General features: G+C 42.5%; 1 protein-coding gene across 3 annotated transcripts in view; it reads right to left on the bottom strand.

Moving 5' to 3' along the window:
• The window catches only part of DIDO1 (death inducer-obliterator 1), a 74,569-nt gene that overhangs the window by 13,205 nt on the left and 46,823 nt on the right, over positions 1 to 14,541 (bottom strand). The window lies entirely within an intron of this gene.

Here is a 14,541-nt window from a genome sequence, read left to right as displayed (position 1 = left end):
GACTGGTTACTATGAGATACAAAAGGCAGTTTCTTCTTAAGACCGCTAAATAAACCTGCTATAATTTCTAGCAGTGATATGGTGAGACTGCTGTATCCACATCATACAGGATATGTACTCTGCTGTATACATCCTACAGGCTACACAAGACTTCAGTATATACATCACATAGGAGACAGACTGCAGTATATACATTACACCTAGGAGAGACTGGAGTATATACATCACACATAGGAGAGACTGCAGTACACACACATCATATAGGCTATATCCACACCACATGTATACTACAAGGGACAGGAGCTGCGTCCCATATCCATCATTATCAACTATTACATCGGAGAAAGAGCTGTGTGACAAGACTGTGGAATCAGAAAATAGAGTGTGTGTTAAGGGAATCATGAGGGGAAAAAAATAAATCAGGATGACATGCAAACCAGACCAACTAAAATGGCTGTACACAAAAGCAATACTTTTTTAATAGGAGCCTATACTGCACTATTATATGTAAAAGAAAACTTATTGGAGAGCATTAAAAAAAACTTCCACTTGCAGTTCTGCAACCACTTCACTCAGCAGTGCTTCCCCACCATTATTGATTAGAAAATTGCCACCGTAGTAAAAAATGCACCTCACTAGTACTACTAATACAACTTGTACCTTAGCTCTAACCCATTTTTTCAATCATTAACCATATTAAAGTATCTTCCCTTCTGCTAATCATGCAACCATCACACCCAATCAGAAAATGACTGGCTACTAGGACTATTCTAAACAGTGATTTTTTTTTAGGCACCTTTTGTCATTGATTACCTATTAAAAAAATCACATACATGTAATGTGATTGCAGGGATGACCTTGTGTGCAGGTTTAGGGTATGTGCACACGCTGCGGATTCTGCTGCGGATCCGCAGCAGAATTAGCTGCGTTGTACAGTACCATTATATCCTATGGGAAATGGAAACAGCAGTGCAAACGGTGCGGAATTTTCCGCGCGGTTTCCAATCTGCAGAAAGAATTGACGTCATTCTTTTCTGCGGATTCCGCTGCGGTTTGCCATCTCCTCCATTGTAGAGATGATAAACCGCAGGCTTATCCGCAGATATTTTGACCTGCGGATTTTGCAAAATACGCGCAGAAAAATCCGCAGCGTGTGCACATAGCCATAGGAGCTAAATTCCCTCCACTCGGGGTAGGTTCCAGCTATGTTCTATTGACAGCAGCATCTGGTGCTGAGCTCTGATCGCTGCTGTTAATTTAAATGCAGTTGTAAATCTGACAGCAGCATTTCAATGGAGCAGTTGCTGATGCTTTCCTTTGCAATTGCCGACCAATGGCATCCCAGATGTGATCGATGGGAGAGAAGTCCGGAGACACCGCCGGCCATGGTAGCACATTTGGGCCACACAAGCTGCTCACAGTAACACAATCAACACATTCACATTTTCTTGAGTAGTCTTCCTCATAGCAATGCCCACATGGTCACCAAGCCAATCTCCAGCTATCACTGCATTCAAGATAAAAGTGGGACTCCTCACTGAAGAGAATAGACCTCCATTACAACCTCCACTGTTAGCTTTACACCACGATAGCCTGTAAGAGTGGTAGGTAAGGTCAACGGAGCACATGTAGCTGGATGTCTGTCTCGTAGTGCAAGGTCGTGCAAGCGCCGTCTAACACATTGCGGTGTTACATTTGACATGTGACGTCTAATTTCACTTGCAGTAGAGAATAGATCACTACTGACCACTTTTCGAATCTGACAAGATTACATGGGAAACGCCATGAAGAAACAATCACGAAGGAACATTACACTGGTGCTACTTCCTTGGTTTATGGTGTGAGATAGCGAAGTACAGTAGACAGAACCTCAAGACTTAATTTGAAATACCCTTTCAGCTCAGCGTTCCGTTCGTTTGATCGTGGAACCAGTAGTACAGCCAATTCTCCAAAGAATCCCAGTAGCTGGTTTCGACACCACAATGCCAGGCTGCATATTGCACTTTGTACAGTGAGCAGCCTGGGTGGCCGAAATATGCTACCATTGCCTGCAGCGTCTCGTCTCCTGTCGAGCCCTTCTGGTGCGTCATTGGTCAGCCGTTGCAAAGGAAACTGTCAGCCGTGGATCTTTGTGATTTGCCCAAGTGCATTCGGAGTGGCAGATTTTTCCTCAGGCAACCATTAATACCCTCATTGATAGCAGCCAAGATGTGTTAGTGCGGGTATTTCTGTATGTCGAGCTCATTTCAATACTGAATTTTTTTTTAAATTTTGTTTTCATGTTTTTCATCGTTTGTAGATCGCTAACATGTCTATTTATTCTGTGATTTCCATAATTTCATGATTTTTCCTTCTTGGGATTGCAATTTCAATGCTGAAGAGTGAAGTATAACCAATCAAACAAATGCAAACATTTTATAAAAGTATAAAAAGTAAAAATGTTGAATCAATTTTTTTTACCCCATAAAAAATTTAAAAAAATAAATATTTGGCATCGTCGCTTCTGCAAAAGTCTGATCCATGAAAATATAAATTTAAACCACAGGGTAGAAGCTGTGAGGAAAAAAGAACCATAGGGATTGTGGTGTGTGTAAATAAATATACAGTGCCTACAAATAGTATTCAACCCCCTGCAGATTTAGCAGGTTTGATAAGATGCAAATAAGTTAGAGCCTTCAAACTTCACACAAGAGCAGGATTTATTAACAGATGCATAAATCTTACAAACCAAAAAGTTATGTTGCTGTTAAATTTTAATAAATTTTAAACATAAAAGTGTGGGTCAATTATTATTCAACCCCTAGGTTTAATATTTTGTGGAATAACCCATGTTTGCAATTACATCTAATAATCGTCTTTTATAAGACCTGATCAGGCCGGCACAGGTCTCTGGAGTTATCTTGGCCCACGCCTCCATGCAGATCTTCTCCAAGTTATCTAGGTTCTTTGGGTGTGTCATGTGGACTTTAATCTTGAGCTCCTTCCACAAGTTTTCAATTGGGTTAAGGTCATGAGACTGACTAGGCCACTGCAACACCTTGATTTTTTCCCTCTTGAACCAGGCCTTGGTTTTCTTGGCTGTGTGCTTTGGGTCGTTGTCTTGTTGGAAGATGAAATGACGACCCATCTTAAGATCCTTGATGGAGGAGCGGAGGTTCTTGGCCAAAATCTCCAGGTAGGCCGTGCTATCCATCTTCCCATGGATGCGGACCAGATGGCCAGGCCCCTTGGCTGAGAAACAGCCCCACAGCATGATGCTGCCACCACCATGCTTGACTGTAGGGATGGTATTCTTGGGGTCGTATGCAGTGCCATCCAGTCTCCAAACGTCACGTGTGTGGTTGGCACCAAAGATCTCGATCTTGGTCTCATCAGACCAGAGAACCTTGAACCAGTCTGTCTCAGAGTCTTCCAAGTGATCATGAGCAAACTGTAGACGAGCCTTGACATGACGCTTTGACAGTAAAGGTACATTATGGGCTCGTCTGGAACGGAGACCATTGCGGTGGAGTACGTTACTTATGGTATTGACTGAAACCAATGTCCCCACTGCCATGAGATCTTCCCGGAGCTCCTTCCTTGTTGTCCTTGGGTTAGCCTTGACTCTTCGGACAAGCCTGGCCTCGGCACGGGAGGAAACTTTCAAAGGCTGTCCAGGCCGTGGAAGGCTAACAGTAGTTCCATAAGCCTTCCACTTTCGGATGATGCTCCCAACAGTGGAGACAGGTAGGCCCAACTCCTTGGAAAGGGTTTTGTACCCCTTGCCAGCCTTGTGACCCTCCACGATCTTGTCTCTGATGGCCTTGGAATGCTCCTTTGTCTCTCCCATGTTGACCATGTATGAGTGCTGTTCACAAGTTTGGGGAGGGTCTTAAATAGTCAGAAAAGGCTGGAAAAAGAGATAATTAATCCAAACATGTGAAGCTCATTGTTCTTTGTGCCTGAAATACTTCTTAATACTTTAGGGGAACCAAACAGAATTCTGGTGGTTTGAGGGGTTGAATAATAAATGACCCTCTGAATAAACTTTTCACAATTTAAAAAAAAATTAAACAAAGAAATAACATTCTTTTTTGCTGCAGTGCATTTCACACTTCCAGGCTGATCTACAGTCCAAATGTCACAATGCCAAGTTAATTCCGAATGTGTAAACCTGCTAAATCTGCAGGGGGTTGAATACTACTTGTAGGCACTGTATATCTATCTCAAGCAGCTAGGCAGGCAAAATAAAAATAAAAAACCTTATAGACAAAAAATGGCACTTATGAGGAAAAAATTGTCCTGTAGATTCATGCTGCTAGGTCATTTGTATCATACAATGAACAGTTAAAACTAAATGGCAGAATTATATTTTCACGGTTTCATCTAATTTGGCTTCCCGCCCCCCCTTTATTTTTCAGTATATTATATGGTAAAATGGATGGTGTCATTCAAAATTACATCTCATCACAGGAAAAAAATAAGTTTTCACAGCTATAACTATAGAAAAATAAAAGTTATGGCCTTTGGAGGAAAAGTAGAGTGTGATATTCAATAAAATTGATTTTTAGAGCACATTTAATACAAAAACCTGGTTTAAATAGCTAATTTTCTTGTGATCTATTCCTTTCAAGAAGCCACATTCAGTTTTCCTTGCTCCGCTCTCTCACTAGTGATGTTGACCTTAAAATACTGATGAAAAACCTTAAATTGTGCTCCACTTCCCATTCAACTCACTTGTTAACCAGCTACAATCTAATCTGACCACTCTTCCAAAGAAAAGTAATGATCTGCTACCTGCTAATGCCTCTATTACTCCATACTTCACCTTAGAAAACATAAAAATAAGGAAACAGCCGCACTCAAAATATAATTTTTCAAATGCAAGTAGAAGAATTTATTGAAGTCACTACAGAAGTAATAAAGTGTTGAGGTAACGTTTCGACCCTGTGTCAGGTCTTTTTCAAACCTCACTTAAAGTAGAACACGAGGTAGAAAAAGGAGAGGCCACACCAGAGTGAGTATACTGGAAGGGCTAAGGGCCACACAAGGAAATCCGGCTGGGTACAGGACTGGGCAGAAGTCCTTGTATGAGCTGGGAGTCTGAGTCAAATGTGCCGTCTGTGGTGGTGTCACATTTGACTCAGACTCCCAGCTCATACCAGGGACTTCTGCCAGTCCTGTACCCAGCCAGATTTCCTTGTGTGGCCCTTATCCCTTCCTGTATACTCACTCCACTGTGGCCTCTCCTTTCCTGACACAGGGTCGAAACGTTACCTCAACACTTTATTACTTCTGTGGTGACTTCAATAAATTCTTCTACTTGCATTTGAAAAATTATATTTTGAGTGCGGCTGTTTCCTTATTTTTATGACTCTTCTGGACTAGCTCCAGGTTCAGCCTGCACCTGCCTCATATCTAGAGAGTGCACACCTTTCTCTCTACAACCACCTTAGAAACCAGTTATCTCTAAGGCTAGTTTCACATTTGCGTTTAAGGCCGCAGCGGGTTGCAATTTGGTGCGCTCGGCGCAGCGTCAAAAGGAGCCATGCGCCGCCAAACGCATACCTGCGCACGACCCGTGTCCCCAGTGCTAAAGATAGGGGACGCAGGATGCATGCAGCGTCATGCGTCCGTAGGCGGAGCTACTGGTGGAGGCAAGGCAGGGGGCGGGGCTTAGCGGAGGCCGCCGCTGCGGCCTTAAACGCAAATGTGAAACTAGCCTAACATAGTCGACCACTCCATGTTACAAATTAATCTTCTGTCTCATGGATTTCCTACCTTTCCAACCAAAAATGTAATATCTCAACTTGCCTCCTCTCAGTGGGTGTTCCTCAAGACGCTTTTCTGGCAACAAAACATTAAATCCCATGGGTCTCAGAACCACATTGTTGCCCCATTAAAACTTGCCTGTTTTTATCATTACTATTTGTTTAACCCCTTTCTGACCTTGGATGGAATAGTACGTCCGATGTCATCCCCCGCTTTGATGAGGGCTCCGGCGGTGAGCCCGCTTCAAAGCCGGGACATGTCAGCTGTTTTCAAATAGCTGTTTTTAACTAGTTAAATGCCGCTGTCAAACGCTGACAGCGGCATTTAATAAGAGCTTCTGGCCGCCGGGACGGAAATACGCGCATCGCCAACCCCGCCACGTGATCGGGGGTCAGCGATGCGGTTATAACCAGAAGTCTCCTAGAGAGTGAGACGTCTATGGCTGTTGAGGCCGGATTGCTATGAGCGCCACCTGGTGGTTGGCGCTCATAGCAATGCTGTAATTTTTCTGCTACATGTAGGCAATCTGCTCATCGCCTATATGTAGCAGAGCCAATCAGGCTATGGCAGCTTCTAGCCTCCAATGGAGGCTCTTGAGGCATGCCAAAATTTAAAAAAAAAAAAAAAAAAAGTTTTTAAAAATAAGAAAAAAAAAATAAGTTTAAATTAAATCACCCCCCTTTCGTCCCATTCAAAATTTAAAAAAAAACAAAAAAAAAAAAACAAAACACACCTACACATTAGTTATTGCCGCATTCAGAATCGCCCGATCCTTTTTTTTTTCCATAGATTAACCTGATCGCTAAACAGCGTAACGGGAAAAAAAATCAAAACACCAGAATTACGGGTTTTTTTGGTCGCCGCGACATTGCATTAAAATGCAATAACGGGCGATCAAAAGAAAATAAATGGTATCCTTAAAAACGTCAGCTTGGCATGCAAAAAATAAGCCCCCACCCAACCCCAGATCACGAAAAATGGAGACGCAACGGGTATCGGAAAATGGCACAATTTTTTTTAGAAACGTTGGAATTTTTTTCTTCACCGCTTAGATAAAAAAAAAAGAACCTAGACATGTTTGGTTTCTATGAACTCATGAGCTGGAGAATCATAATGGAAGGTCAGTTTTAGCATTTTGTGAACCAAGCAAAAAAGCCAAAAAAAAACCCAAACAAGTATGGGATTGCACTTTTTTCTTCAATTTCACAGCACTTGTAATTTTTTTCCCCATTTTCGAGTACACAACATGCTAAAACCAATGATGTTGTTCAAAAGTACAACTCGTACCGCAAAAAATAAGCCCTCACGTGGCCAAATTGATGGAAAAATAAAAAGTTATAGCTCTGGGAAGAAGGGGAGTGAAAAACGCAAAACCAAAAAAATCTCCGGTCATTATTTCAAACCCTGACTTATTTTACAACTTCTTTTTCAGTGGCCTCCACCGAGATACTCTTTCACCCCCCCCTGCAATTCAACCTCAACTGTGCTGCCCAGTTAATCCAACTCTCCCCTCTATTACGAATCCCTTCAAAATCTTATATTGCAACCCACAGCTGTTCTCTTCATACAGCTGACCTAATCTGCAGATACCTCAGCATACAATCTAAGGTCCTCAAAAAACTGGCTTACTTGCTCTCCTTGGGGTCGGTTTACATGGACTGACTGGAGGCAAGATACAACTGCTGATCAGTTAATTAAATACCTGTTTACAGTCAGAGCAAAGTAAACAATGGGCACAGGCTGCCATGATCTTCAGCAGTGCAAGTCCTGTTCACACAGGACAATGCACTGCTGAAACACTGATCGGCAACCCGTTTACACAGCAACATAATAAAGTAGTGAATGTTTTAAACACTGCTCATTCACAATTATTTTGCAGTGTAACTGCAGCTTCACATAACTCTTTATGCCAAACTGAGCAATCGTGGGAGAAGAGCCTTGGTGAGAGGTAAAGAACCACCCCAAGATCACTGTGGCTGAGCTCCATAGATGCAGTAGGGAGATGGGAGAAAGTTCCACAAAGTCAACTATCACTGCAACCCTCCACCAGTCGGGCCTTTATGGCAGAGTGGCCCGAAGGAAGCCTCTCCTCAGTGCCAGATATGACAGCCTGCAGTAAAAAAAAAAAAAAAAAAACAACAAAAAAAAACACATGAGAAATAAGATTCTCTGGTCTGATGAGACGAAGATAGAATTGTCACCAAAAAGTTCTAAGCGGTATGTGTGGAGAAAACCAGGCACTGGTCATCATCTGCCCAATACAATTCCAACAGTGAAACATGGTGCTGGCAGCATCATGCTATGGGGATGTTTTTCAGCTGCAGGGACAGGATGACTGGTTGCCTTTGAAGGAAACATGAATGCAGCCAAGTACAGAGATATCCTGGATGAAAACCTCTTCCAGAGTGCTCTGGACCTCAGACTTGGCCGAAGGTTCACCTTCCAACAAGACAATGACCCTAAGCACACAGATAAAATAACAAAGGAGTGGCATCAGAACAACTCTGTGACCATTCTTGACTGGCCCAGCCAGAGCCCTGACCTAAACCCAATTGAGCATCTCTGGAGAGACCTGAAAATGGCTGTCCACTAACGTTCACCATCCAACCCGACAGAACTGGAGAGGATCTGCAAGGAAGAATGGCAGAGGATCCCCAAATCCAGGTGTGAAAAACTTGTTGCTTCATTCCCATGGCTGTACTAGCTCAAAAGGATGCTTCTACTCAATACTGAGCAAAGGGACTGAATACTTATGACCATGTTATATTTCAGTTCTTTTCTTAGTAAATTTGCAAAAAACTCTACATTTCTGGTTGTTTTCCAGTCAAGATGGGGTTCAGAGTGTACATTAATGAGAATTTTTTTTTTTAATTTACCAAATGGCTCCAATGAAACAAAGTGAAAAATTTTAAAGGGGTCTGAATACTTTTCGTGCCAACTGTAAATCCTTTTTGTATGTAGAGTACTCTGAAGCTCATATCACTTAGTTAACATAACACCCCAGAGATTTCTAATATGACACCATGCTAAGTGATTACACACTGTACTCTAGAATACTAAGGGTACAGTTACACCTAGCGTTGCACCAGCGATCCCGACCAGCGATATGACGCAGTCAGGATTGCTGGTGCATCGCTAGGTGGTCGCTAGTGAGCTGCCACACAGGCAGATCTCACTAGCGACATCGCAGGGGACGGGGGTTGCTACTTACCTGTCAGAAGCGGCGATCCGGACGTCCTCCCGCCCGGCTCCACGCGTCGCTCGTCTCTCCACAGGAAGCGCCGCAGGAAGTGGCCGACAAGGAATGGTCCAGCAGCTTCTCGCGCGATCAGCGATAACCAGCGGGGGGAGCCGGTCGGAGGTAAGTATCACATGCAGCGATATCGCTAGCAATATCTCTGCAACGTCACAAAATCTGTGACTTTACAGCGATATTGCTAGTGATATCGCAGTGTGTAACGGGGGCTTAACACTTCCACTTTGTCTTAGCTGTATACAACTCTCCTTAACATCTCCATGTCCTGCATCAGTGACATTCTGAGACAAAGGTTTGGGGATTGTTCTGGTCACATCCAGAGTACATAAGATATATTAGCATATGCATTAAAATGAAAGCTTTAGTCAGGGAGCCACAGATTGCATTAGTAAGTGTATGGTGATATCTTAAGGTACTGTCACACTTAGCGATGTACCAGCGAACCCGACCAGCGATATGACACGGTCAGGATTGCTGGTGCATCGCTAAGTGGTCGCTAGTGAGCTGCCACACAGGCAGATCTCACCAGCGACATCGCTGGGGACGGGGGTCGCTACTTACCTGTCACACTAGGCGATCCTGCGTCCTCCCGCCCGGGCTCCACGCTCGTCTCTCCGCAGGAAGCTGACGACGAGAAACAGCCCAGGACGTTCTCGCGTGATTAGCGATAACCAGCGGGGGAGCCGGTCGTAGGTATCACACACAGCAATATCGCTATAACGTCACAAGTTATAGCGATATTGCTACCGATATCGCTTAGTGTGACAGTACCTTTAGGGAGCATCAAATCCATACAGTTTGAGGGTGAGGGATTGATCAGATAGATTTCCTTTAAAAAATTACACAGGTCAGCAAAAAAAATTTTTCAAGAGCTGTTTTGGTTATTCCACGTAATCTTTGTTTTTGAGTGCGCTGAATCTGAAAATGACCTCCGTTTTGTCATAGGACCTTTTTTTTTTTTTTTTTTTAACTGAAATGAGCTCACTAACACACTAAAATCGATTCTTCTTCCCTGTGAGGCTTCTCTTGGTACATTTACGCTTGTGAGTAGCATCTGTAATGTCTCTCTGAAGCGTCCAACAGTAGTCTGCCATCATTGTAATGCTCCATCTTCCCTGGTATCTTCTTTCCATCTCTTTACTGTCCTGTTGGAATCATTCACCTTGCTCTTCACTCACAGCTCCCAAATTTTCAGGAAAGTTGTCAAGGTGGGAATGGAGGAAATGCACTTTCAAACTCATCAGGCAACCTAAAGCTTGAAATGCTTTCAGCATTCGTCCGACGATTTTTTTGCAGTCAGGGTCTTTGCAATTGCCTAAAAATTTCTCTACGACCTCTTTAAATGCAATCCACCCTTCTTTTTGAGGATGTGTCATGGTATTGATAAACTCTTGATCAGCTATAAGCCTTCTAATGTCTGGTCCGACGAACACACCTTCCTTCAATTTCCATCTTTTGGAAGTGATTTTACGAATTGCTTCATCAATCCCAATTTGATGTGGAGAGGTGGTAGAACTTTATGGGGAGGAACCAAAGTTTCTCGGAGGACTTTTTTTCACCAACTGTGAGCACCCTCGGCTGCCAATTCTTCTTGGTCCAGTGATTTTGTCAGTCTCGACTGTCCCATAGACACAGAAAACAAGGGTATTTGGTATACCCAGCTTGTTGCCCAAGCAGCATGCACAAGACTTTCAAATCCCCGCACACTTGCCAACCGTGGTCTTCATATTTAAGTTTACGAAGAACCAATTCCAAGATCTCGTAGGTTTCCTTGAGGTGTACGGAATGACCTACAGGGATGGAAGCATAAAAACCGCCGTTGTGGAGTAAAACTGCTTTGAGACTTCTTTTTGAAGAATCTATAAAAAGACGCCATTGCGCTGAATCATATTGGATTTTGAATTGACCCATCAAACCTTCGACATCGATGCAATAAACCAACTTATCTTCCTAGGCAAAGTAAGGAACAAACTCGTCTTCACAATGTCTGAACCATGAAAAAGACACTCCTGGCAACAAGAAATTCTTGCTTTTGAGCCTTGATCCGAGTAACTCAGCGGCATCTTTGGGAAGATTCAAGTCTCTTACCAAATCATTCATCTCCTCCTGGGAAAACAATTTTGGTCTTGTATCATCTTCAAAGTCAGAACTTGATTCATCATCTGGTTCAGGTATGACTCCACCTTCATCGGAGCTAGTTATCTCTTCCAAGGTAGCAGGGGCCTTGGGTACTGGTATATCTGTGCCATGGGGGATGGGACGAATTGCTGAGTGAATATTGGGGTATGAAATGGAATGTTTCCATTTTGAATTATACCCTTTCACATCGCATGAACAAAAGTAACAATCGTCACTATGGTTCTTTTGCTCTCGCCATACCATAGGAATCCCATAACGGAAAGCTTTTTTCTTACCCTTGAACCAATTTCGGAGGTCCTCAACACACCATTTGCACACTTTGAGGCACCCAAGCTTTATCTTGATCTCCAAGGTTTAGTCCGAAATATGCGAAATATACTTTTTTCACAAAGTCTGTAATATTCAGCTGTTGCTTCAACACTGTATATTAACCACAAATGTAACAGAAACTGTCAGGTGAATTAATACACTTTCGCTGAGCCACAATGCTAATTTTGGGAAACATGGTTGAATATGACGAGCTAATACGAACTGAGATTAAAAAGTGTGAACAGGCGAGAACCAAGATAAAACAATTGAAACAAGCCCGGGCATGTCAGAGCCCGCTCGATCAGCTTGCAACATGTTGATGCTGGTTTCATTAGCTCACTCTGCAAGTGTATTAATTAATAGTAATTTTGACTTTCAAAACCCCAAGATAAAAAAAAAAAAAAAATTAAGAAAAATTTACTAAATTTGAAGAGAATTTTGCATTTTGTGGCAAATCCTGACGTCCAGGAATTTTTTCAATTTTTTTTTTGTTTTCAGCACCCCAAAATACATGGAAATTAGATGAAAATAATAAAACAGCTTTTTAGTCGCAGACCTGTGTTATATATAGCATTTCATTCCATTGGACAGTGGATAAAAGCTTTTCTGACCTTTATTTTCCTTGAATACAATAATTTGCTTTATTAAGGTGTCCCAGAGGGTGACAAAGGATCACTCTTAACATCTTTCTAAACACAAGAGGCTTGTGTGGATGATTATATACCCACATCTTCATCCAACTAATTTGTTAACTGCACTCGTCTGATATTTGGGTTTAAGCTTCGTAGAGGCATGTCCATCCATGTACTGTAATCATCAACGGTTAAAAAGGGTTGTTTCTCAGCCTGAGTGTTTTATCCCCCATCCTCATGCCTGCTAGAGATGGGAAGGTGGGGATATGCTCCTGATTGAGTTTGGATTGGCAGCATGGCCGAGCCACTGACCTGAACTGTGCGTTCTCAGATGCTACTAGCAGAGGCATTTGTCTCAGCAGCATCTTAGGGGCAAAGGGACACTTAAGCTTGCCAATTCTAAACAGCTCCAGAGCAGAGCTTGCACAGAAAACAGTTTGCAAGCGAACCTTCTTGCCTAAGAAACAGGCCAGCTCTGTTGTGGCCGGTAACTTGGAAATGAACTGTAAACCATTGTGATGTAACATTATAGTGTTACATCAACTACAGCGCAATAAGCACATTTTACATCATCGCCAAAGATGTTTCACTTTATCTCGGAGAAACTAGCAGAAACATTAACTAGCCTTCTACTGTAAAATATATACTTATCAGCCATGATATTTAATTAACGAATAGTATCAATTCTTAGTGTTGAAAGCAAGAAAGCTTAAAGGGGGTTTTACATATAGCGATATCGCTAGCAATATCGCTAAAACGTCACTGGTTTTGTGACATTATAGCGATATTGCTAGCGATATCGCTATGTGTGATACTTACATACGACCGGCTCCCCCGCTGTCCATCGCTGATCGCGCGAGATTGGGCGGCTCCATTTCTCGTCTGCTTCCTGCTGTGTGACGAGCGACGCTGGACGCGGGCGGGAGGACGCCAGGATCGCTGTGTGAAAGGCGAGTATCGTCCGCTGCGTCGCTGCTGCATCGCTGTGAGATCTTTCTGTGTGAAATCTCACTAGCTATCATTTAGTGATGCACCAGCGATCCTGACCGGGTCGGATCGCCGGTGCATCGCTAAATGTAAAAGGGCCTTAAGTGTATTGATCTGAGTGTCTGACGTTTGTTTTAGGTTAAAAAAAATTGTCTCAGAACTCCAAAAAAAGCAGGGTCTTGTGGGGCTTATTAAGTATGCAAGTGGTCCGAGAAAGGAAAACTAATTACCATGCAAACCGCATCATGGATGCTCATCAATTTGTAAGCGGACCAAAAGCTAATCCATCAGATAAATAAGAGCTAAAGAAGTTAAAGCAGTTTCTGATAAGATGCACACTTTGTGGCTATTTCACAAAATAAGGAAGGCAGATTTAATGCTATGGCTTACTGGTAGATATTCACGAAGCCTTCCAACAAAAAATAAATTTTAAGGTTGAGGTTAAATATGCCATTACGTCAATAGTTTATGCCGCGCACATTATATCCAGACTTGCTGTGAACTGTCAAGCATTTACTCTACTGTTCAAAATTTTAGGGTCACTTAGAAATTTCCTTATCTTTTAAAGAAAAGCACAGTTTTTTCCAATGAAGCTAACATCAAATGATTCAGAAATACAATCTATACATTGTTGATGTGGTAAATGACTATTCTAGCTTCAAACGTCTGGTTTGTAATGCAATATCTTCATAGATGTATAGAGGCCCATTTCCAACAACCATCACTGCAGTGTTCTTATGTACTTTGTGTTTGCTAACTGTATAAGAATGCTAATGGATGGATAGAATACCCTTGTGCAAGTATGTTAGCACAGCTGAAAACAGTTTGGCTGATTAGAGAAGCTATAAATGTGACCTTCCTTTGAGCTAGTTGAGAATCTGGAGCATTACATTTGTTGGCTCCATTAAACTCTCAAAATGGCCAGAAAAAAAATATCTTTCATGTGAAACTCGAAAGTCTATTCTTGTTCTTAGAAATGAAGGCTATTTCATGCGAGAAATTGGCAAGAAACTGAAGACTTCCTACAACGGTGTGTACTACTCCCTTCACAGGAGAGCACAAACAGGCTCTAACCAGAGTAGAAAAGAGAAGTGGGAGGCCCCGCTGCACAACTGAGCAACAAGATAAGTACATTAGATTCTGAAGTTTGAGAAATCGACGCCTCACAGGTCCTCAACTGGCAGCTTCATTAAACAGTACACGCAAAACGCCAGTGTCAACGTCTACAGTGAAGAGGCGACTCCGGGATGCTGGCCTTCAGGGCAGAGTGGCAAAGAAAAAGCCATATCTGAGACTGGCTAATAAACAGAAAAGATTAATATGGGCAAAAGAACACAGACATTGGACAGAGGAAGATTGGAAAAAAGTGTTAAGGATAGATGAATCCATGTTTGAGGCGTTTGGCTCACACAGAAGAACATTTGTGAGACGCAGAACTGTAAAGATGCTGGAAGAGTGCCTGACGCC

Source organism: Dendrobates tinctorius, unplaced genomic scaffold (assembly GCF_039654945.1).
Source record: "Dendrobates tinctorius isolate UK_male_01 unplaced genomic scaffold, ASM3965494v1 ptg000065l, whole genome shotgun sequence".
NCBI lineage: Eukaryota > Metazoa > Chordata > Amphibia > Anura > Dendrobatidae > Dendrobates > Dendrobates tinctorius.
The sequence above is the reverse complement of the archived record's forward strand: the minus strand, read 5'-3'. Positions and strand labels throughout refer to the sequence as shown.